Source organism: Rhinoderma darwinii, chromosome 2, assembly GCF_050947455.1.
Source record: "Rhinoderma darwinii isolate aRhiDar2 chromosome 2, aRhiDar2.hap1, whole genome shotgun sequence".
Taxonomy (NCBI): Eukaryota; Metazoa; Chordata; class Amphibia; order Anura; family Rhinodermatidae; genus Rhinoderma; species Rhinoderma darwinii.
The window spans coordinates 476,206,533-476,231,333 of NC_134688.1; positions in this window are offsets into that span (position 1 = coordinate 476,206,533).

Below are 24,801 nucleotides of genomic sequence, written 5' to 3' on the forward strand. Positions count from 1 at the left end.
ATATAGGGAGCATTATTATAGTAGTTATATTCTTGTATATAGGGGCCGGTATTATAGTAGTTATATTCTTGTATATAGGGGTCAGTATTATAGTAGTTATATTCTTGTATATAGGAGGCAATATTATAGTAGTTATATTCTAGTATATAGGGGCAGTATTATAGTAGTTATATTCTTTTATATAGGAGCAGTATTATAGTAGTTATATTCTTGTACATAGGGGGCAGTATTATAGTAGTTATATTCTTGTATATAAGGTGCAGTATTATAGTAGTTATATTCTTGTATATAGGAGAAGTATTATAGTAGTTATATTCTTGTATATAGGAGCAGTATTATAGTAGTTATATTCTTGTATATAGGGGCAGTATTATAGTAGTTATATTCTTTTATATAGGGACAGTATTATAGTAGTTATATTGTTGTATATAGGGAGCATTATTATAGTAGTTATATTCTTGTATATAGGGGCCGGTATTATAGTAGTTATATTCTTGTATATAGGGGTCAGTATTATAGTAGTTATATTCTTGTATATAGGAGGCAATATTATAGTAGTTATATTCTAGTATATAGGGGTAGTATTATAGTAGTTATATTCTTCTATATAGGGGGCAGTATTATAGTAGTTATATTCTTGTATATAGGGGTTAGTATTATAGTAGTTATATTCTTGTATATAGGGGGCAGTATTATAGTAGTTATATTCTTGTATATAGGGGGCAGTATTATAGTAGTTATATTCTTGTATATAGGAGCAGTATTATAGTAGTTATATTCTTGTATATAGGAGCAGTATTATAGTAGTTATATTCTTGTATATAGGAGGCAGTATTATAGTAGTTATATTCTTGTATATAGGGGTAGTATTATAGTAGTTATATTCTTGTATATAGGAGCAGTATTATAGTAGTTATATTCTTGTATATAGGGAGCAGTATTATAGTAGTTATATTCTTGTACATAGGGAGCAGTATTTTAGTAGAAGTATTCTTGTACATAGGGGGCAGTATTGTTTTACTTATCAGGGGTGGATCTCTCAAGCACCCTTCATGGTTGAGTCTGTTTCCTCCACAATAATCTGCTTTATTTATTTCTTTTATCAGAAATGTTTTCAAATGTTTGCAGTCGAGTAGCGTAACTACAACCCAAACACTGTACGTTTCGGAGACAGACGCGCTCAACCACCAGCCTTCCCTCTGCCAAATAAATCATTAATGTAAAACAGCTTGCGAAAGGAAAACACAGTCATTTATAAAAAGCGATGCCGCCGCACACGTTCCTCAGCTCAGCCGCATGCAGCTCCACAGCGACGGCTGATAAAAATTCTATCTGTGGAAAACACATTTCCCTCTTCGGAGACCTCCTCCTCTCGCTCGTCTTGGATGGCAGAAGAACCAGCGCTGCCATCACTTTTAAGTAGCCGCATTAGTAGCAGTCGTCAAATTCTCCGGCTCTCTAGTGTACAGATCCTCTGGGTTTTTCATGTTTTTTCGTTTTTTTCTTTACACTCCACAATATTTTCTTACCATTAAACTTATTGATTTGCTGTTATTGATCTGAAATCAGAAGCTTTCATTGGAAAATTTGTATTTGTAACATTATTTTAGAGTACAGAAGCCTTGTCAGAACATCATGTAGAGATAGGGAGAGTTTCAGGCAATGCACCTTGGGAAAATTATGCAATCTAGCTAATTAGAAGGGTGCTCTCAGTTTTAAAAGGAAATGAAGGGCATCGCCCTCTAGAGGCAGTAACTGATATTACACATTGTATGGGCTCCGGCTCCTCTGGTCATTTTACAGTTTTACCCTTTGCCTATTTTTAGCTTTATTTTAAATTATCAACATTTCTGTCCAGAGCTGCAATGCTGAATTCCTGTTAGCTCTCAGGATGTAGAAAAGACATGCATAACCCACTTGTATTTTATTATCTTGATGCGGCATGGAGGTATTTTTAGCGATGTAGTGTAATGTAGAAAAATAAAATCTCTCATAATGCAATTTACCAGAGCATTATAGGTTTTCAGAGCTGTTAGGGGTGTGTCTGTCAGCACAGTGCTGACAGAGTCTCAGTGGCAGCCACAATCACACTAAATGCAGCTCTGGATGTGATTGGAGTCTGAGACATGATTTAACTCAAGGCCAAATTATGGTTAAATCTCCGAGACACAGACCTAATGCTACATGAGCTGTAATAAATCTTTGTGTATATATAAGCAGCATGAGGACCATGGGTGGAATCTGCTGAGAACACATCAATTCTGTTCATTTGTTTGCATGGTCGCCCCTGTATCTCCATTCTAATCATTGAAACACCATGTGAATTTTTGGGAAAGCTGGGTGACTCTAACAACCAATTTGGCTTTCGTTACAGCTCCCACGGCATGATCACCCAGCTTTCCCAGGCTCCTGAAAGGCTACACGACCTAGTTATTCTGCTAAACAATCTTGTACATTTGTGTTTCTATTCTTATTTGCCATTCGGCAGTCTAGGAAAGCTGGGTACCAACCCGTTTTTGGTACTGTAGAGGCGACCATATTGGTTGTCATCCGCTTCTTTAGACAAAGATGTAACAGACGAATTTTGACTTTTAAGGGGAAATTGCCAGTGGACGGTGGGATGTCCTACCCTGGAATCTCTATATGTTAGGAATGACCTTTTCTTATATCATATGAATATATGACCCCTAAACTATTGTTATAAAACACTTCCATATGATCCCCCTATTCCAGAAGAGAGGGGCCCCAAACTTGGCCACTATTGAGGGTCTGGGGACAGAAGGGTCTGGTGTTTTATTCCCCCTCTACACCCTTACCATGACCCATGGGCCAGTTCCTCTGGAGAGGGGAGTCCTGCTCAGGTTCTGCGACCCAGAAGCAAAGAGAATGGGACCCACCAAGGCTGGGCCCCTATCTCCAAGGGCCCCGTATAGGTTACCTGAGATCCCTCTGTGGTATGTATCTTTGTCCTTGTCTCATGCCTCACCCTAGGTCCACACAGATTCCTTCTCCATCCCATCCAGTAAGTTATCTGGTCCCTTAAATCCCATTACATTGCCCCTTCACCCCGAGATATACAGATGTAGTCATCTTTATCTTGACTCTTAACACATTAAATACACAGTGGCAAGAAACTTTAACTTTTAATGATTTTCAATGGCTTTTGTTGTGTGACATCACGCAGGAGCAAGTTATCAGAGTCCAGATAGACTTGGCTACATCTGTAGGGAAGTTTCTATGACAGATACCATTTAGAAGCCCCCAGAGTATAATATTCCTCCTCGGCATTTATGTAAAGGTTGCGGGGCGTGTGGTAATGAGACGCGGTCACGTTGCAGAATCAATAACAATTTGTATTATAGATCTCGGACACGGTGCGATTATCCTCCTTACAGAAAGCGGCACCATTAATAACAGATAGAAGCATTGATCAGAAAAGGACAATCACCGCGAGAAAGAGATTAAATACATGTTCACTTATCATATGCGGAGGATATCCAGGGAGAAGACAGAGGGTTTGTAATTCTCAAATCACCAATCAGTCCACCTATGGATTTGGGTCGGATAGTGAAGCCCCGGTTTGTGGGAAGAAGGGAAAGAATAGAAGATCAATATACAAGGTATAGAAGGTCAGTATAGATGGTCAGTATATAAGGTATAGAAGGTCAGTATAGAATGTATAGAAGGTTAGTATAGAAGATCAGTATAGAAGGTCAGTATGGAAGGTATAGAAGATCAGTATATATGGTATAAAAGGTCAGTATAGAAGGCCAGTATAGAAGGCCTGTATAGATGGTCGGTATAGGAGGTTAGTATAGAAGGGCAGTATAGAAGGTATAGAAGGTTATCATAGAATGTATAGAAGGTCAGTATAGAAGGTCAGTATAGAAGATCAGTATAGAAGGTCAGTATGGAAGGTATAGAAGATCAGTATACACGGTATAAAAAGTCAGTATAGAATGCCAGTATAGAAGGTCTGTATAGATGGTCAGTATAGAAGGTTTGTATAGAAGGTATATAAGGTCTGTATAGATGGTCAGTATATAAGGTCAGTATCGAAGGTCAGTATATAATGTATAGACGGTCAGTATAGAAGATCAGCATAGTATGTCAGTATGGAAGGTATAGAAGGTCAGTATAGAAGATCAGTATACAAGATATAGAAGGTCGGTATGGAATGTCAGTATAGAACGTATAGGTCTGTATAGATGGTCAGTATAGATGGTCAGTATAGAATGTATAGAAGGTCAGTATGTAAGGTATAGAAGGTCAGTATAGAAGATCAGTATAGAAGGTCATCGGACAAGGGGACATTTGTGGCAGTGGTAGACATAGAGAATATGGGCCCCTGACAAAGACTAAAATTAGGAGCTGCTTGACCTCTGAAGGTCGTGGTTCCTTCACCCCATTTTCAAGACTCAGGTCCGGTTCACTTTCCTCTTCGTTTGCTCGCATTTCAGCACTTGTGGGGCCACATCCCCGTACAGGTTCTAACTACCCATTAAAATAGAGACCAGACACATCGGAATTGTGCCCCATAGCAGCTGTCTCTATGGTACATACACCCTTGGGTTGTGGGGGTACTTGGATATGGTTTGGTATTATTACGCAGGCACTGTGGTGGTCATATATGAGCACAGTACGACACAATTATTTGAGAATTAGTTCCTCCGTCCCAAAAATGAGTCCCAAACATGTCTTCAGGGGCCTCCGCTCATCATAATCTGCTCCTGTGCTTCTCCACTACTAATCCCTTATAGATAAAACTATTTCCATTGCAATCCACCAATTGCTGTGAGACATTCAATTTAGCTCAGTCCCTTAGGGCAACGGTCCTCAACCGTTTTTGCACCAAAGGGCCACTTTCATGCAAGAAAACTTTTCCAGGGAGCGGCGGGGAGGGAGGATAGTGGGGGTTAGGGTCAGAGGGAGTCAGGGCCCCTGTACAGCCGCCTGGACTGCATATACGTAATATAACTGGTCACAATTCACTGCATATGAGCAGCGTACATTGCTCTGCTTTACTTGTCATTCCGTAAACTGCACTACTCCATTTACATCCAAAGCTGTATTCAAAATTCTGCTGATTTGTAGAGTGCAATGCATTGTGGGTGTTTGGATGGCAAATGTATAGCTGGAGCTCAGCTGCTAGGTCGCAGGTCAAAATAGTCTGTGCAGCCATTAGTGGATGCAGCTCTGGATGCGACTAGAGTAGATCAAGTAAGTAAAGCAAAGCTTTTGCAAAGTAATTTATTGCGATTTGTAGATTTCTACTGTTGTTAAAATGTGAAGAGACTTTTTCCTTCCACAAAGCTGATGGGATCATCTCAAGGATGGGGATCGTCTGCTGGCGGAACAGAAAAATGCGCAGCTTTTGCAGCTTTAATTAGCTGGAGAAAACAAACATGTTTAGAGGGAGAGAGAGGAGTGAATGAGTCTTTGCTGGAAGAACTGAACAAGTCGGCCTGTCTGTTCTGGCGCAGTGTGGAGCCCGTTGCGTTGCATCTCACATCATGAATAAAGCATGGCGTGCCACAGACAGGAGCCGAGCAGTAAAACTGACAGTCAATATTGGCAGAAGCAGCCGGCAACTGTTATGTTTTAATGTTTAATGAGCAATATGTTACTTATCCCTGTAATAGGCCTCTGGTAGCCTAACCTTTACTCAGCCCCACGTCTCCCCTGCTTTACAGCTGGAAGGCATCCAGTAATGGCCTGAGGAAGGGGGCACTTATTTATATAGTCATCTTGAGATGACTGCAAACCCCTCCGTTGTGGGCTTGAGAGGTAATTCTGGACAAAAGGGGATTGTTTCCAGGGCCCCAGAGATAGATAGATATGAGATAGATAGATAGATAGATAGATAGATAGATAGATAGATAGATAGATAGATAGATAGATAGATAGATAGATAGATAGATAGATAGATAGATAGATAGATAGATAGATAGATAGATAGATAGATAGATAGATAGATATGAGATAGATAGATATGAGATAGATAGATAGATAGATAGATAGATAGATAGATAGATAGATAGATAGATAGATAGATAGATAGATAGATAGATAGATAGATAGATATGAGATAGATATGAGATAGATAGATATGAGATAGATAGATATGAGATAGATAGATAGATAGATAGATTGATAGATAGATAGATAGATAGATAGATAGATAGATAGATAGATAGATAGATAGATAGATAGATAGATAGATAGATAGATAGATAGATAGATAGATAGATAGATAGATATGAGATAGATATGAGATAGATAGATATGAGATAGATAGATATGAGATAGATAGATAGATAGATAGATAGATAGATAGATAGATAGATAGATAGATAGATAGATAGATAGATAGATAGATAGATAGATAGATAGATAGATAGATAGATAGATAGATAGATAGATAGATAGATAGAGACTACACCTAGTTTACACATAAGGTTTTTCTCTTACATCCCTGGCCGGGCGCTGATAATATATCGCAGTTACCACGTGGAGCCTCACACATTTGCTTTTCCCCGGATGACCTGCGGCTCCCGGCCTCCATCTCACCGACGTCTCCCGCTGAGAATGTTCTTTACTTTAGTTCTTTAGTTACTTTGTAACTTTTCATAGTTAAATTGATACTTTGTATTGTTAACCCTTTCCCTACAAGAGGGGAAGGCAAATCCCAGGCTCAGAGAGCGAATCTTCCCACTGTATCCACCAGGGGCGGACTTAGATGGGTCTGGGCCCCTGGGGCAATAATGGTCATTGGCCCCTGACCAACCGCTTTTGTTATTATACACTAGACAAGTCTTTGAGCAGCTTTTATCGCATGTATCTATTGTTCTTTGAAGACTTTGTACTCAGGGGCTTTGGACCCCCTTTTTACCAGGAGCCCATAGCCTACAAATGGCACAGATGGCATTTTGGAACAGGGCAGCAATATTTATATAGCGCTTGACTGCACCGTAATTTTTAGCTGCATGCAAAATAACGGTCTTGTCCTGCTGGAGAAGTTTTGCCAAATTCTCATTATATTTGTGTTTCCTTTTGTAGAAATTGCGCATTCTATAAATTGTCCCTATTATGGGCCCGCATATTGCAATATATATTCTGTAGTGTTATATTCCCTGAAAGTAGATCCTAGAACAATGACTTTATATGCTCCTGGGCTTCTTTGCATGGAGCTCATTAATCAGTGCGTCCACAGGTTTCTAATACAGATGTAGCAGAGCTGAGTTTGTCAGTGGTCAGTTTCCTGCTTGGTTAAAGGTTTTCTCATCAAAATAACTTCTTTAAAGGAGTTGCCTGGTTTGGAAACCCCATTTTCAAATACGGTATTAGAACTTTCTGAGTTAATTGAGGGAAACCCCTTGTTCAGACCCTCCATCAATTAGCCGGAGGAGACAGTGGCTACAAAGGGCGTCTCTGTCTTTGGAGTGTCTATCGTGTCTATGCATTACACTGACAGCCCATTGATTTCAATGGGCATGATGTAATGGATAATATTCCCTTATGGGGGCGCTGCAAGAGAATTGAACACTTGATACCACGATTACAGATGATCGCTGGGGGTCTCGGAAGCAGGATGACCTCCGATCAGCTGATATTGGGGGCAGCATTGTAACAAAAAGGGATTTTACAAGGTGCTAGAGGTTTCCTAGCAGTCCTATAATGCCCTATTTGGAGGCAGGGGAGTGGCGCTTACTTCTGGCCTCCTCACTGGTGCCTCAGGGGACAATTGCATCTACTACTTTCTTAGGAGATTATTCTGATGCCTTCATCTTACGGGAGCCTATCCTGTTTATTGGCTCTGATTAGGTACCTCTGGTAACATCTCTAGGTAGGCGGTGACATCACAGCAGCTCTGATGACATCATCTGCAGCATCTCTTCTTGACCTAACTCCCATTGAGACATTAGTGGGATGTCTTCAACCTAGCCATTGCAGAGATTTCATTACAGTTGATATAGCATTTAAATACTGCCTAATAACTATCATTAAAGTTCACCTCCAGACAATATGAAATATTCCCTGACTCCATATGTGCAGTCTTTGTCTCATAAGCTCAGCTTTTTATGCTACAAACTTCTCCTACCTTAGGTTTCTGGTACAGGAAGTAGCTAACTGACAGTCGCCATTGTCAGCCATATTAGCTCTCATGGGGCTAATGTGCCATCTGGTCATCCAAAGGCTCCTCCCTCTTTCAGCTCTCTCTGGGGCAGTCAATAAAATTGAGAGCCCTCTAACAGTGCAGAGACATCCTTGACTCAATCTCAGCCTCATTCATAGCCTATAAGGTAACAGCGTTTTGTTTTTTCTTTAAAAACAAGGAATTCTGGGAAGTATAGCTCATTGGTGACATCATCTAGGTAGGAAGAAGTAGCTAACTTCTCCTCCTACTTGTGTTTGAATTGAAAGGAACACACTGAATAGATTGTGTAGAAATCTGAGGGAATTTCATAGTCATATAATATTAGGCTTTGTTACTCCTCCAGATGCCTAATTATAGATGAATCGTTATAAACAGATTACGCTCCAGTATATAGCGTAAACAGTAACGGTGACTGTACAGCGCAGGTCACATGACCTTGGCAATCACTGAATGCTGTTTATTGAGGCGGCTGTAAGTTTATCCAGCGCTCGTGCAACTAGTTAATTACTGAACTCCATCTGACAAAAAAGGATTGTGCTGCGGAGAATGAATATTATGAAGGCGCATAATTAATCAGCGGGATCCAACGATATCTGTGATTATTTACCCGTACGAGACGTGAAACCTCAGCACATCCGTCAGTGATCTCATTACCGCTCCCCAGAAGATGTAATTACCTATCACGTCGGCCGTTACAAAGGCTATCGCTTCTGTAAATGTATGGATTTCTGTATTTCCTTCATCTGGAGAAGAAGAAAAGAAAAAAAGGTTGATCAGCGAGAGGTTTAAGTGTTCTTACCTGCTATCTGTGCCTTTATTTACCTGCCAGAAGTGGTGTCTGACATTATCGATGACATCACTAGAGCATCATTGATGACATCATGTCTTATCTTCCAGTCACATCCAGAGCTGAATTCATAATTCTGCTGGTTACATCTTAGCACTCAGGTTTTAGGATCTCTCCACTGCCCCCTGATGGTTCTATGTAGCAGCTGGTTAGTACAGCAGAGATGTCACCATGTTATCCATCGGACTAAAGGTGAATGTTCTGTGTCCTGTGCACCCTACTGATGGCCAGAACAAAGGACCATGGCAAATCTCCAAGAGTCCGACCCCTCGTATTCAGATCTCATAGTTTTTAATCTGAAATGTTCAGTTTATTGCAATGGGACTACCGCATGCGTCCGCTAACAATTGGTGGGGGCCATCAGTTTCGTGCAGATATTGTGAATCTTAACTATGTTTTTGATTCTTTTCCATCCTTCTGTCTTGGCAAGATGCATATTCTCTCTTCATGCCTACCCAGTCAGCGGACTCTTCCTGGTGTGATGTTTGGGCTATGCTCAGCACTCTGAGTCATTCAGATGTCGCTCCACTTCTGCTCCCCCTCCCCTCTCACAGCATGCAGCCTCGCAGACACCGAAAAAGAGAGAAACTGCAGCTGCATCCCCCTCCTGACAGTCTAATATTTACGCAATTGCTCCATTGCTGAGCAAATAGGATCCTTTGTTCTCAACATCAGGGGGTCTCAGCTGCCCGTTTCCCCCAACAAAAGTGCACACAAGTAGCAAAGGGCCCCTGTGAAAAGAATATTACGTGGCCCCCTTGTTTTTCAGTACTTGACAAAGCAACGCAGTACATTTGCCCCTACCGTCAGATAAAAATTGGTAGCAGTAGGAACGTAGGTGGTGGAAATGACTCTTGGTCTTAGTGGCATCTATGGTGGCATCTTGCAGAACTACTGGGCATGTCTGCTACATCACTATATGGAGAGAATACAGTGGTGCCCATAGATAATGAGAACCTGACACTTATACCCAATATCGTATGCCCATTTTCTTTAAGGATCCTGCCCCAAGCAGGTGCTTTATCTGTTTTTATTTGTCATACCATAAAAAAATTTCCCTTTTAAGTGACAACAAATTCAGCTCTGCTACATCAAATTTTTAAAGGGCTTAATTTTCAAGACTTTCCATGGCCTCCCATAACATATGTACTAAAGCAATAGCGTACAAGCTGCAGCTCTCCAGCTGGGTTATTAACTACAACTGCCAGCATGCTGGGAGTTGTAGTTGCACCTCGGCAGGAGAGCCACAGATTGCACATCACTGATGTTTAGATATTTGTTATGTTTTTGGGTAGAAAGAAAAACATATTTTATTCTGAACTGCCCAGCTGTGCTCATACAGCCTTTCATTCATGCCAATGTCCTCAGAGCGGAGGGGGCCGCGCTATTGTCACCCAGGCAGGGCGCAGTATATAATATAAGGCAGGAGTTGTTGAACGCCAGATAACCCCCGTATAATGGGCTATAGAAATACAACTACAACAACAACCGCCTGTGCATTCAGTCCAACCGCAGCCTCGACGAGATCGGACTGCTGGGCTCATTCTTGTGCCAGATCCTGGCAGTCTAAAGTGGAATCATCTGCGGAGGGAATGAATGGCGCTGTAACCTCTCCACATGTGCAATGTGCTGAGCCGAGATATTCCGCTCTATAGACAACACCCTGCCGACGATTAATGGCCGCTGTACAGTCCACCCTACAGAACCTTGACCCGACACCTCCGCTCCTAGACGCTTCACCCCGCTGGCCCCGCGTCCCATCAGCAGATGCACTTGTTTTCTCTCCGTTGCTGATTTCTATTACACCCTAACTCTAGGCCGCATGCACCGGGAGGGTCATCCGTGCTGCCCTGGCAGATTACGGCTGAGCTCATGCTGTCCTGCTAAATGGAAGAAGCAGCCGGTGCCCATATACGACACGCGGATCGCAACGCTTCTTCTCCATGAACTCAGGTCACTTGGCGATGGGGCTGCTCAGATTTGCGCAAGGAAGGCTCGTCTTCTTGGTAACAGTCGCTAGGCAGTGGCGGTGGTTGACAGAGTCTGGGGTTAGTGATAGCAGCAAGAAGACACGGACACACTTAATGTTGAGCAATGAAACGTCTTCTCCGCGCCACCACGTCCTCCTCCATGTAAACCGCAGGATTATCAACTAAAATACTGAACTCTATCTATCTATCTATCTATCTCATATCTATCTATCTCATATCTATCTATCTATCTATCTATCTATCTATCTATCTATCTATCTATCTATCTATCTATCTATCTATCTATCTATCTATCTATCTATCTATCTATTTATCTATCTATCTATCTATGTATGTATCTATCTATCTATCTGTCACGAACACAGGGTATGTGGACCCACTAGGCCGCTCCGCCGTAGCGGGGAGGCAGCTGACCAGGTCACAGTCTATGCGAAAGTCAATGGCAGACAGTAATTCTGGGGTACCTAAAATAGTCCGGACGGTGGCTGTGGCTACAGCACGGATGGAGGCTGGTGGTGCCAGACGTGGCGGGCAGTATGCGATGAAGCAGAAGACACTGGACGTGGCAGACGACACTGGACGTGGCAGACGACACTGGACGTGGCAAACGACACTGGACGTGGCAGAAGACACTGGACGTGGCAGAAGAAACTGGACGTGGCAGGAGACACTGGACGTGGCAGGAGACACTGGACGTGGCAGAAGACACTGGACGTGGCAAACGACACTGGACGTGGCAGAAGACACTGGACGTGGCAGCACGGATGGAGGCTGGTGCGGCAGGTGGCGCCACATGTGGCGGGCAGTATTAGATGAAGCAGAAGACACTGGACGTGGCAGACGACACGGGACGTGGCAGAAGACACGGGACGTGGCAGGAGACACTGGACGTGGCAGGAGACACTGGACGTGGCAGAAGACACTGGAAATGGCAAATGACATTGGACGTGGCAGAAGACACTGGACGTGGCAGAAGACACGACTCCAACGCTGGTAGGCACAGGAACTGGAACAATACGGAATACAGGAACGGGTAACAGGGCACGGGTAACAGCTGGAACGGGAAACACTAAGGGACTATTTGCGAGACAGACTGGGATAGACTAACAACGCTCAGGCAAGGATTAGAAGGCCTTGTGCCTTCTTATAGACCAGGAAATCGTGGCAGTTGATGATGATGACAACTTCCTATTTGCGCGCGCTGGCCCTTTAAGGCCGGGCGCGAGCGTGCGCGCGCACCCTACGGGACACAGCCGAATGGAGCGGAGGTGAGCGCTGGCGTCTCCTAGGAGGGAGACCGGCCCAGCGTTCACGGATCCATGGCTGCGGGCGTCGGGAGGTGAGTAAACGCGACGGCCGGCGGCCATGGACGCTACAGTATCCCCCCCTCTTACGCCCCCTCTTCTTGGGGCCAGAGCGAGAGAGGAATTTTGTAATAAGAGCAGGAGCGCTGAGGTTCTCTTCTGGCTCCCAGGACCTCTCCGCAGGACCAAACCCTCTCCAGTCCACCAAATAGAAAGTCCTTCCTCCTACCCTTTTGCAGTCCAGGATCTCTTTTACCTCGAATACATCAGAAGGACCGCTGGGGGCAACTGTGGAACTAGAAGTCTTGCTGTAGCGGTTCAGGACCACTGGTTTCAGGAGGGACACATGGAAGGAGTTAGGTATTCTGAGGGTGGGAGGCAGCCGCAGCTTATAGGAGACAGGGTTGATCTTTTGCAGAATCTCGAAAGGACCAAGGAACCTGGGAGCAAACTTGTATGAAGGCACCCTCAAGCGAATGTTCCGAGAGGACAGCCAGACTTTAGTCCCCGGAAGATACTGAGGCGGCTCTCTTCTCTTAGTATCTGCCTTTCGCTTCATGCGATCTACCGCCAGCAAAATAGAGGACCGGGTCTGTTGCCAGATTTGCAGGAAGTCCCCATATGCAGAGTCAGCAGCGGGTACCTGAGATGAAGTCGACACAGGAAGAGGGACTCTGGGATGTTGACTGTACACAATGTGAAACGGAGTGGAAGTGGTGGACTCACTTGTGTGGTTGTTGTAAGAAAACTCCGCCCATGGTAGAAGCTGTACCCAGTTATCGTGCTGTGAAGAGATGAAGTGGCGGAGATAATTCTCCATGATCTGGTTGATCCTTTCAACTTGTCCATTGGACTGGGGGTGATAGGCAGAGGAAAAGTCCAAACTCACATCCAGGAGTTTACAGAGGTCTCTCCAGAACTTAGAAGTAAACAACCCCCCGGTCGGACACAATGTGAAGAGGCAAGCCATGCAAGCGGAAGATGTGCTGAATGAAGGAACTTGCCAGTCGGGGAGCAGAAGGTAGGCCAGTCAGCGGGATAAAATGTGCCATCTTAGAGAACCGGTCCACCACCACCCAGATGGTGTTGCATCCTGCTGAGGGAGCAAGGTCTGTGACGAAGTCCATTGCGATGTGCTGCCAGGGGGCACTGGGTACAGGCAGAGGTTGAAGCAGGCCGGCAGACTTGGAGTGAGTCACTTTGTTAGAGGCACACACAGAGCAAGCAGAGACAAAGTCCAGAACATCTTTAGGTAGCGTGGGCCACCAGAAGTGACGGGCAATCAGGTCTTGGGTTTTACGGACACCAGCGTGCCCAGCTAGTTTAGAACTGTGTCCCCAGTGGAGAATTCTTTTTCTGTCTGCCAACCAAAAGTCCTCCCCGGAGGGATATTTCTAAGCTGCAGAGGATTAGCAGTGACAACGCAGGATGGGTCTATGATAGTCTGAAGGGACTCCACCGTGTCTTCCGTCTCAAACGATCTGGACAGGGCATCGGCCCTCACATTCTTGTCAGCGGGACGGTAGTGGAGAAGAAATTGGAAACGGGTGAAGAACAGCGACCACCTGGCTTGACGGGGATTCAGTCGTTGTGCAGACTGAAGGTAGGTGAGGTTCTTGTGGTCGGTGAAGATCAGGATGGGGTGAGCAGCGCCCTCCAGAAGATGTCTCCACTCCTCCAGGGCCAATTGATGGCCAGTAGCTCCCGATCTCCAATGGAGTAATTGCGCTCAGTAGAAGAAAACAGTCTTGACACATACTACTGCCTTTCCTTTGGAGCTCCTCTGGAACAGAAGAGCACCAGCACCAACAGAGGAGGCGTCCACTTCTAGTGAGAACTGCCGAGATACGTCAGGGTGATGGAGGATTGAAGCTGAAGTGAAGGCTTTCTTGAGGCTAATGAATGCGGACTCTGCCTCTGGAGTCCACTCCTTGGCGTTCACACCCTCCTTGGTAAGGGTAGAGATGGGAGCCGTCAGAGAAGAAAAGTTCGGAATAAACTGCCGGTAGAAATTGGCGAATCCCAGGAACCGTTGTATGGCCCTTAGGCCTTGAGGACGTGGCCATTCCAGGACAGACTTTAGTTTCTCAGGGTCCATCTTAAGGCCTTGATCTGAGATGACGTAGCCCAGGAAGGACAAAGACCTCTTCTCAAAGGTGCACTTTTCCAACTTGGCATACAAGCGATTCTCTCTTAGTCGCAGAAGAACTTGACGAACATGCCTCCGATGGGTCATCAGATCTGGGGAGAAAATTAAAATATCATCGAGATAAACTACAACACACATATAGAGGAGATCTCGGAAGATGTTATTAACGAACTCCTGAAATACTGCGGGAGCGTTACACAGTCCGAAGGGCATCACTAGGTATTCGTAGTGCCCATCGCGGGTGTTAAATGCCGTCTTCCATTCGTCACCCCGGCGAATCCGGATTAGATTATAAGCCCCCCGAAGATCTAGCTTAGAAAAAATTTTGGCTCCTCGTATGCGATCGAAGAGCTCGGAAATAAGTGGCAATGGGTATTTGTTCTTGACCGTGATCTGATTGAGACCACGGTAGTCAATGCAGGGTCGAAGAGATCCATCTCTCTTTTTAACGAAGAAGAAGCCTGCCCCGGCCGTGGAGGAAGATTTTCGAATAAAACCCCTCTCCAAGTTCTCCTTGATATAGGCTGACATCAATAAAGTCTCTGCCAAGGAGAGCGGATATACTCGTGCACGGGGAAGAGAAGCATTGGGGACCAATTCAATGGGACAGTCATAATTCCGATGAGGAGGCAACGTCTCAGCCTCTCGTTTGCAAAAGACATCCTCAAAACTGGCATACTGAGATGGTAGAAACGGAGAGTGACTGAGGCAGAGGGGGCACAACAGGACAGACTTGTGACAGGCAATGGCTATGGCATCTGGAGCCCCATTGAAGAACCTCTCCAGAATTCCAGTCAAGTGTCGGGGCGTGTAGAGGGAGCCATGGCAGACCCAGCAGGATAGGATTGATAGCCTTGGGTAGTACCAGGAAGGTGATCTGTTCTGAGTGAAGAGCTCCAACCCGTAGTGGCTCTGAGATGAGCATGATCGGATCAGGCAATGGTAGACCATTCACGGAGGCAACAGCCAGGGGTCTCTCCAGACGGACTGTGGGTAGACGAAAACGATCCACTAGATCCTGCTGAATGAAATTAGCAGCCGCTCCAGAGTCAAGATAGGCGGAGGAAGGATGTGATGTCTCTCCGGTGACGATGGCCACAGGAATCTATAATCTGGAAGAGGCTTTAACGTTTGGAGACGTTCCACCTAGAGTTGCCTCTCCAATCAACCCTAGGTACTGGAGTTTCCCGGTTTCTGTGGGCATTGGCGCACAAAATTACCCTTGAGGCCACAATACATACATAGTCCAGAGGAGCATCTGCGCTGCTTCTCCTGTTCAGATAACCGGACTCTGCCTACCTGCATGTTGATGATGATGACTACTTCCTATTTGCGCGCGCTGGCCCTTTAAGGCCGGGCGCGAGTGTGCGCGTGCACCCTACGGGACACAGCCGAATGGAGCGGAAGTGAGCGCTGGCGTCTCCTAGGAGGGAGACGGGGACCAGAGCTCACTGATCCATGGCTACGGGCGTCGAGAGGTGAGTAAACCCGACGGCCCGCGGCCATGGACGCTACACTATCTATCTATCTATCTATCGAGCAAAAATCTCTGCTTGAGAAAGGCTCCAGGGGAAGGAGCTGAAACGTTGCCTATGGGACAATAAAAGTACCCTCTTTTTTCACCTTCACAAACGGAGTGCTGCCTGATTTTTGCTCTTTACATAATTGGGATCTTGGCCTATCCCTTTGGGCTTGCACCCACACTATACCGGTGCTGCTGGATCTTTTTGTCTATCTATCTATCTATCTATCTATCTATCTACAGTATCTATCTATCTATCTCATATCTATCTATCTCATATCTATCTATCTATCTATCTATCTATCTATCTATCTATCTATCTATCTATCTATCTATCTATCTATCTATCTATCTATCTCATATCTATCTATCTATCTATCTATCTATCTATCTATCTATCTATCTATCTATCTATCTATCTATCTATCTATCTATCTATCTATCTATCTATCTATATCTATCTATCTATCTATCTATCTATCTATCATTTAAGTAGAACATTTCCGGTAGTAGCTTTACCTTTTGAAGCATGAAGCTGAGCCATGACATGAAATCTTAAGTTCATGTATATTCCTGATAATTTAGACCCCATCTAATGTCAGCAGCTCATCATATATGTAACGTGTCCTTTAGACGTGTCACTAGAATGTCAGCAACGATCACTTGACCTTCCCTGAGAGATGAATGATCATATAATGAGTTCATTAAAATCCTGTCATCCAAATCACAGGGATTGTGAGATCAGCAGCTATTATGTCCCATATGTCCAGTTAACCAATGAGTTATATATATCTGAGGAGGAACCCCCCCCCCCCCCAGGTACTGGTTCTAGACCCAGAACGATGAGTGACAGTCAATGGACACAAAATTATTAAGGAGAAATTCCTAAACTACATAGTAACAATGTGTTTCTTAAAGGTTTAGCTAAATAAACTTCATGTTATTCCCAATGTCACTCCCTTCTTGTCTTAGAGAACAGATTTTATGTATTTTTTAAGATTGTTGGAGCTAAACTCTCTGCTCAGTGTCGCCCTCTGCAGAGCAACATAGTTACATAGGTTAAAAAAAGACGTTCATAGTTAAACTTTATGAGATCAAGTATACATAATCCATAATTGCCATCTAGCATTGTATATTGTAAAGGTTTCCAAGAGGAGAAGGTGAAATAAAGTGAAAGCTACACTCCGCTAATATCTACAAAACAAAACATTTTACAACCATTCAAAAAGTTGTCTCACCAGGACAACCTCTGCCCATATGCCCCATATAATACTATATCCTATTTACAAGAATATAACTACTATAATACTGCCCCTATATACAAGAATATAACTACTATAATACAGCGCCCTATATACAAGAATATAACTACTATAATACTGCCCCTATATACAAGAATATAACTACTATAATACTGCCCCCTATATACAAGAATATAACTACTATAATACTGCCCCCTATATACAAGAATATAACTACTATAATACTGCCCCCTATATACAAGAATATAACTACTATAATACTGCCCCTATATACAAGAATATAACTACTATAATACTGCCCCCTATATACAAGAATATAACTACTATAATACTGCCCCCTATATACAAGAATATAACTACTATAATACTGCTCCTATATACAAGAATATACCTACTATAATACTGCCCCCTATATACAAGAATGTAACTACTATAGTACTGCCCTCTATACAAGAATATAACTACTATAATACTTCCTCCTATATACAAGAATATAACTACTATAATACTGCTCCCTATATACAAGAATATAACTACTATAATACTGCTCCTATATACAATAATATAACTACTATAATACTGCCCCTATATACAAGAATATAACTACTATAATACTGCTCATATATACAAGAATATAACTACTATAATACTGCTCCTATATACAAGAATATAACTACTATAATACTGCCCCTATATACAAGAATATAACTACTATAATACTGCCCCTATATATAAGAATATAACTACTATAATACTGCTCCCTATATACAAGAATATAACTACTATAATACTGCCCCCTATATACAAGAATATAACTACTATAATACTGCTCCTATATACAAGAATATACCTACTATAATACTGCCCCCTATATACAAGAATGTAACTACTATAGTACTGCCCTCTATACAAGAATATAACTACTATAATACTTCCTCCTATATACAAGAATATAACTACTATAATACTGCTCCCTATATACAAGAATATAACTACTATAATACTGCTCCTATATACAATAATATAACTACTATAATACTGCCCCTATATACAAGAATATAACTACTATAATACTGCTCATATATACAAGAATATAACTACTATAATACTGCTCCTATATACAAGAATATAACTACTATAATACTGCTCCTATATACAAGAATATAACTACTATAATACTGCCCCTATATACAAGAATATAACAACTATAATACTGCCCCCTATATACAAAAATATAACTACTAGAATACTGCTCCTATATACAAGAATATAACTATTCTAATACTGCTCCTATATACAAGAATATAACTACTATAATACTGCTCCTATATACAAGAATATAACTACTATAATACTGCCCCTATATACAAGAATATAACTACTAGAATACTGCTCCTATATACAAGAATATAACTATTATAATACTGCTCCTATATACAAGAATATAACTACTATAATACTGCTCCTATATACAAGAATATAGCTACTCTAATACTGCTCCTGTTTACAAGAATATAACTACTATAATACTGCCCCCTATATACAAGAATATAACTACTATAATACTGCTCCTATATACAAGAATATAACTAATATAATACTGCTCCTATATACAAGAATATATCTACTATAAAACTGCTCCTATATACAAGAATATAACTACTATAATACTGCCCCTGTATACAAGAATATAACTACTATAATACTGCCCCCTATATACAAGAATATAACTACTATAATACTGCTCCTATATACAAGAATATAACTACTATAATACTGCTCCAATATACAAGAATATAACTACTATAATACTGCCCCCTATATACAAGAATATATCTACTATAATACTGCCCCTATATACAAGAATATAACTACTATAATACTGCTCCTATATACAAGAATATAACTACTATAATACTGCTCCTATATACAAGAATATAACTACTATAATACTTCCCCAATATACAAGAATATAACTACTATAATACTGCTCCTATATACAAGAATATAACTACTATAATACTGCTCCTATATACAAGAATATAACTACTATAATACTGCCCCCTATATACAAGAATATAACTACTATAATACTGCTCCTATATACAAGAATATAACTACTATAATACTGCTCCTATATACAAGAATATAACTACTATAATACTGCCCCCTATATACAAGAATATAACTACTATTATACTGCCCCTATATACAAGAATATAACTACTATAATACTGCTCCTATATACAAGAATATAACTACTATAATACTGCTCCCTATATACAAGAATATAACTGCTATAATACTGCCCCCTATATACAAGAATATAACTACTATAATACTGCTCCCTATATACAAGAATATAACTGCTATAATACTGCCCCCTATATACAAGAATATAACTACTATAATACTGCCCCTATATACAAGAATATAACTACTATAATACTGCCCCCTATATACAAGAATATAACTACTATAATACTGCCCCTATATACAAGAATATAACTACTATAATACTGCTCCTATATACAAGAATATAACTACTATAATACTGCTCCCTATATACAAGAATATAACTACTATAATACTGCTCCCTATATACAAGAATATAACTGCTATAATACTGCCCCCTATATACAAGAATATAACTACTATAATACTGCCCCTATATACAAGAATATAACTACTATAATACTGCCCCCTATATACAAGAATATAACTACTATAATACTGCCCCTATATACAAGAATATAACTACTATAATACTGCTCCTATATACAAGAATATAACTACTATAATACTGCTCCCTATATACAAGAATATAACTGCTATAATACTGCCCCCTATATACAAGAATATAACTACTATAATACTGCTCCTATATACAAGAATATAACTACTATAATATTGTCCCTATATACAAGAATATAACTACTATAATACTGCCCCTATATACAAGAATATAACTACTATAATACTGCTCCTATATACAAGAATATAACTACTATGATACTGCCCCTATATACAAGAATATAACTATTTTAATACTACCCCCTTTATGCAAGAACATAATTATTACAATGCTTTAATAGACATATATAAGTAGGAAACTTGTGTTATCTGAGACATTCCTTCAGTATTTTCACTCTTTCTCTACTTTATGTGCTGAGCTCATGTCACCCCCATGTCAGGAACCCCCCCTTTTCTCTAGATTCAGGTTTCTTCTGTCTGTAGACTTGCTTGCTGTATATTATGTGGGGAGTTTGGTGCGTGTGGATGAATACGTCCCGTTATATCTAGAGAAAATCTTCGTAACTTTTCAATAATCTTTTTTATTGGGTACAATTTGTACTTGTGTATATTGGACGGCTCGATCAGCACAAAAATGTGAAGATGCTTTATATACGGGTTGCAAAGTGCTGGTATGGCGTCCTCTAATGAATACGTGGCAGCCGTGTCTCAGGGAGCGATGCAGCTCAGGAATTAATCAGGGCTCCTGTTCTAAAAAGAAAATGCCTCAGGCCTTTTATGCTTTTAGTGAGAGATACAAGTTTAACTGCTGTAATTCTGCGCTCTGGGCCTCTGGGGAAGCTTCACCTCATCTCTAAGCAAAGAATCATAATGTTTAGAGACTTAAAACATATTTCCCACAAAACCCACTACATGTCGTCCAACATCAGTGTCATATCATTTACTGCCGAGACGAAGTTTGAAGTTTACGGGGTCCGCACAAAATCTTATGGGTCCAGGAGTTGAAGCTCTTGTACAACTGTTACTTCACCACCATCGTCATTTCTTAACATGATAATAATTATGCTCCAGAGCTTTATTCAGAGTTCTACAGGCTTCAGAGCTGAAATCTCCTAGCTTTCCCTTCTTTAGAGTCTGCACAGGACTTGCTCTGTTGATCAGCATTCTGGGAAATGTAAACCAGTGCAATCATCTGGTGTAGGAAAAACGAACTGCCCCTCCTGCATTATAGGAGCTCAACTCAGAATTAGTACACCGTAAGTAATGTATTGTATGTACACAGTGACTCCAGCAGCAGAATAGTGAGTGCAGCTCTGGAGTATAATACAGGATGTCACTCAGGATCAGTACAGGATAAGTAATGTAATGTATGTACACAGTGACTCCACCAGCAGAATAGTGAGTGCAGCTCTGGTGTATAATACAGGATGTAACTCAGGATCAGTGCAGGATAAGTAATGTAATGTATGTACACGGTGACTCCACCAGCAGAATAGTGAGTACAGCTCTGGAGTATAATACAGGATGTAACTCAGGATCAGTACAGGATAAGTAATGTAATGTATGTACACAGTGACTCCACCAGCAGAATAGTGAGTGCAGCTCTGGAGTATAATACAGGATGTAACTCAGGATCAGTACAGGATAAGTAATGTAATGTATGTACACAGTGACTCCACCAGCAGAATAGTGAGTGCAGCTCCGGAGTATAATACAGGATATAACTCAGGATCAGTACAGGATAAGTAATGTAATGTATGTACACAGTGATTCTACCAGCAGAATAGTGAGTGCAGCTCTGGATGTAACTGTATTATGGAAGTGCAGCTCTAGATGTGACTGGATTTCAAGATATGTTGTAACTAAAAATGAGTACATGACAACTATTTCTGGTCTTTTACATTTTTACTTGTAATTGAGTTAGCTACAAAAAAATTATTCTACACAGAGCAGTGCACGATCATCTCCTTGGGGTTTGTCTGTCAGCAAAGCGCTGACAGATTCCTAGTGGCAACCAGCAGTATTGTAAATTCAGCTCTAGATGTAACTGTGGTCTGTTTATGGGACAGGTCTTGACATTAGGCCTTTGTAGAGCATCTGAAAAGTTTTAAAACTTTGCATTTCCTGGAGCAAAATAGCTTAGTCGTTCTTGGCTCAAACTTTTGTGCAAAGTTTCTCAACTAAATTCTAAAAGGAGTGAATTTATTACCTATCAGGGGAAACATTTGTGAGCTGAATTTCATTTTATGGTTGGACGTGCAATGCTCTTGTATGAACTTTCTGTCATTCTGAGAATTTTTTTTGTTTTATATATTCTCTCAATTTTTACCTTGTCTTTATCTATTTTTCACAATCTGTTACAATGGAAGAAAGTGGAGTCACTGCAAAAACCTATGTCAATTTTACCGAATTTTAACCCTGTGTTAGCAGTAGGGTATTTGTGGCTGGTAAGTCAAGGACATTGGTTGGGATGAATGAGCTCAGATGCAAAAGGTGTCCCTAAGCTCCCTTCCACATTAAAAGGGCCTCTAAATAATGCCCATTGGAGGAGAAAAAAGGAGACTATTTACCAAGATTAACCAATCAGCTTGCCGGTTTTATTTTAACATATTAAAGGGCGAAGTGAGAGCTGTAATCAGCACCATATGCAAGGGGGTGGCCCCTATAGCGAAATTATAATGTGGCCTTAACTTGCATACACCAGCTCACATCCCTGAATTTTGTGTTTTCTTGTGCAGGGGCGTACACTATAGGAGGAGGGGCAAAAGCAAAATGCAGATGCCCCTCCCAACTGGTCAATATTTTTGGCACACTAGAGTCTCTTTCAATCTGACCACCTCCTCTGCACCATTAGAAACTTCCTCCAACCTTCTGCCCACACCTAAGGGTTAGTTCACACTGAGTTTTCAGACACATTTTTTTGACGCCTAAACTGCGTCGGAAAATGTGCAAAAAACGGCCGAAAATGCCTCCCATTGATTTCAATGGGAGGCAGAGGTTTTTTTTTTCCCACGAACGGAAAACCCGTCTCGCGGGAAAAAGAAGCGACATAATCTCCCATTGACATCAATGGGAGGCAGAGAAAACGTATTTTGCAGCCTTTCTGCCCATCGGCACTCAATGGCCGCGGGCGAAAAACGGCGTGCAGGCAGATCAAAAGCTGGGCATAAATGGAGAGAAGTATATGACAGTGATTGGTCGGCGTCATACACTTTTCTTTACAACGCCCTCTTGGTGAAATAAAAAAAAACAAAAACGCCCAGTTGGGCATTTAGAAACAATTAGCATAAATCGAAAAATGATCAGAACTTTGCCAATAATAAACGTTTTTTAAAAAAAAAAAAAACATTAGTTACCTACAACAAAGTGTTTATTAGATTAGGTAGGAGATAGGGATGTATTCAACTGGTGACAGAGACAAGACCATTTCTTTCTTCTGCCTCCACTTTCCATGGCATTTGGGGCAGCCTTCGCTTATTGTACCAGATGTTGCCTCCTCTGACTCTTTATTAATAACTGGGCATGATACGTTCATTTTTGGCCTGCCCAGGGAAAAATGCCATCTTGTTAGGCTACAAGAAGAAGAAGATCGTCCTATATCATCCCAATGGAATTATTAGGGGGGTGCGAGCGCCACTACTTTGGACAAACCATTTTATTATTATTTTTGCCCAATCCAGAGACTGTTTTATTTTATTTCTATGAACGGGCGATGGCTATCTACCCAGTGGGGGGTCATACATAGCACTCCGTCCAGAAGGGACCTCCATTTGGTTATTCTTTATATACAAGGAGTTCTACCCTGTATACCAACCAGATGAAATGGAGTGGACCTACTGGCGTGGCCCCTTTATTCTCCCATTCACGCAGTAAAAAAATAGCAAAGAAAAAAGCCCCATTTTCCTTATTCTTCTTAGATTTACACATTTACTCGGCCTCGAACATAAATTGCTCACCACAAGCATCATGAATGTGCATTGGAAGTCAGGGGAGACATTTAATGTTGGCACAAGAAGCGATGAATTCTGATAAGTTGGTGCTTAAAACCCAATTCTTCGCTACATACATAATTAAGCACAAAATAAATAGTCAGAATGCACCTTTTGTGTTTCTCCTCTTTTCCGTTCCCTCAGAAGCATTGTTTGAAGAACGCTCATGAAAGAACGCTGTCCCCGTGCCAGCAAAACACTTGGTTGCAAGGCTTTTCACGAGTCAGAAAATTCTTCGCTGTTCCCACTTAGCAATATGCATTAGGCTGACATGACCGGATTGTGAATTTCAAACACTTATTGAAAATAAGGGAGGTGTAATACTTTATTATTTAACGGTATCTTTCTTGTCGGCGAGCTCCAGGGAGACATATTTTTGGGGTAACAGAAGTCCATTTAGTACCATGAACTTATAAGAAAAGTTCACCTAAAATTTAATTGTACATAGAATTGATTAGTAACCATGAAGAGCTATAAAGAGCAACCATGGGGCCCCATATCATAGCTTGTAATGGGGCCCAATTCCTCGATGAGCACCATCTACACGTTATGGTTATGATGGTCTTCACGATGTCTCCTGTGGCTCTTCTCCTCATCCTTGACCTCTCAGAGCTCTGTGTTTCATTATCTTAATCCTCCCCCAGGGATGTCACCAGTAACCATGGGGCCCCATATCATTTCTTGGAATGGGGCCCAATTTCTCATGAGCACCATCTACACGTTATGGTTATGATGCTCATCACAATGTCTCCTGTGGCTCTTCTCCTCATCCTTGACCTCTCATAGCTCTGTGTTCTATTATCTTTATCCTCCCACAGTGATGAT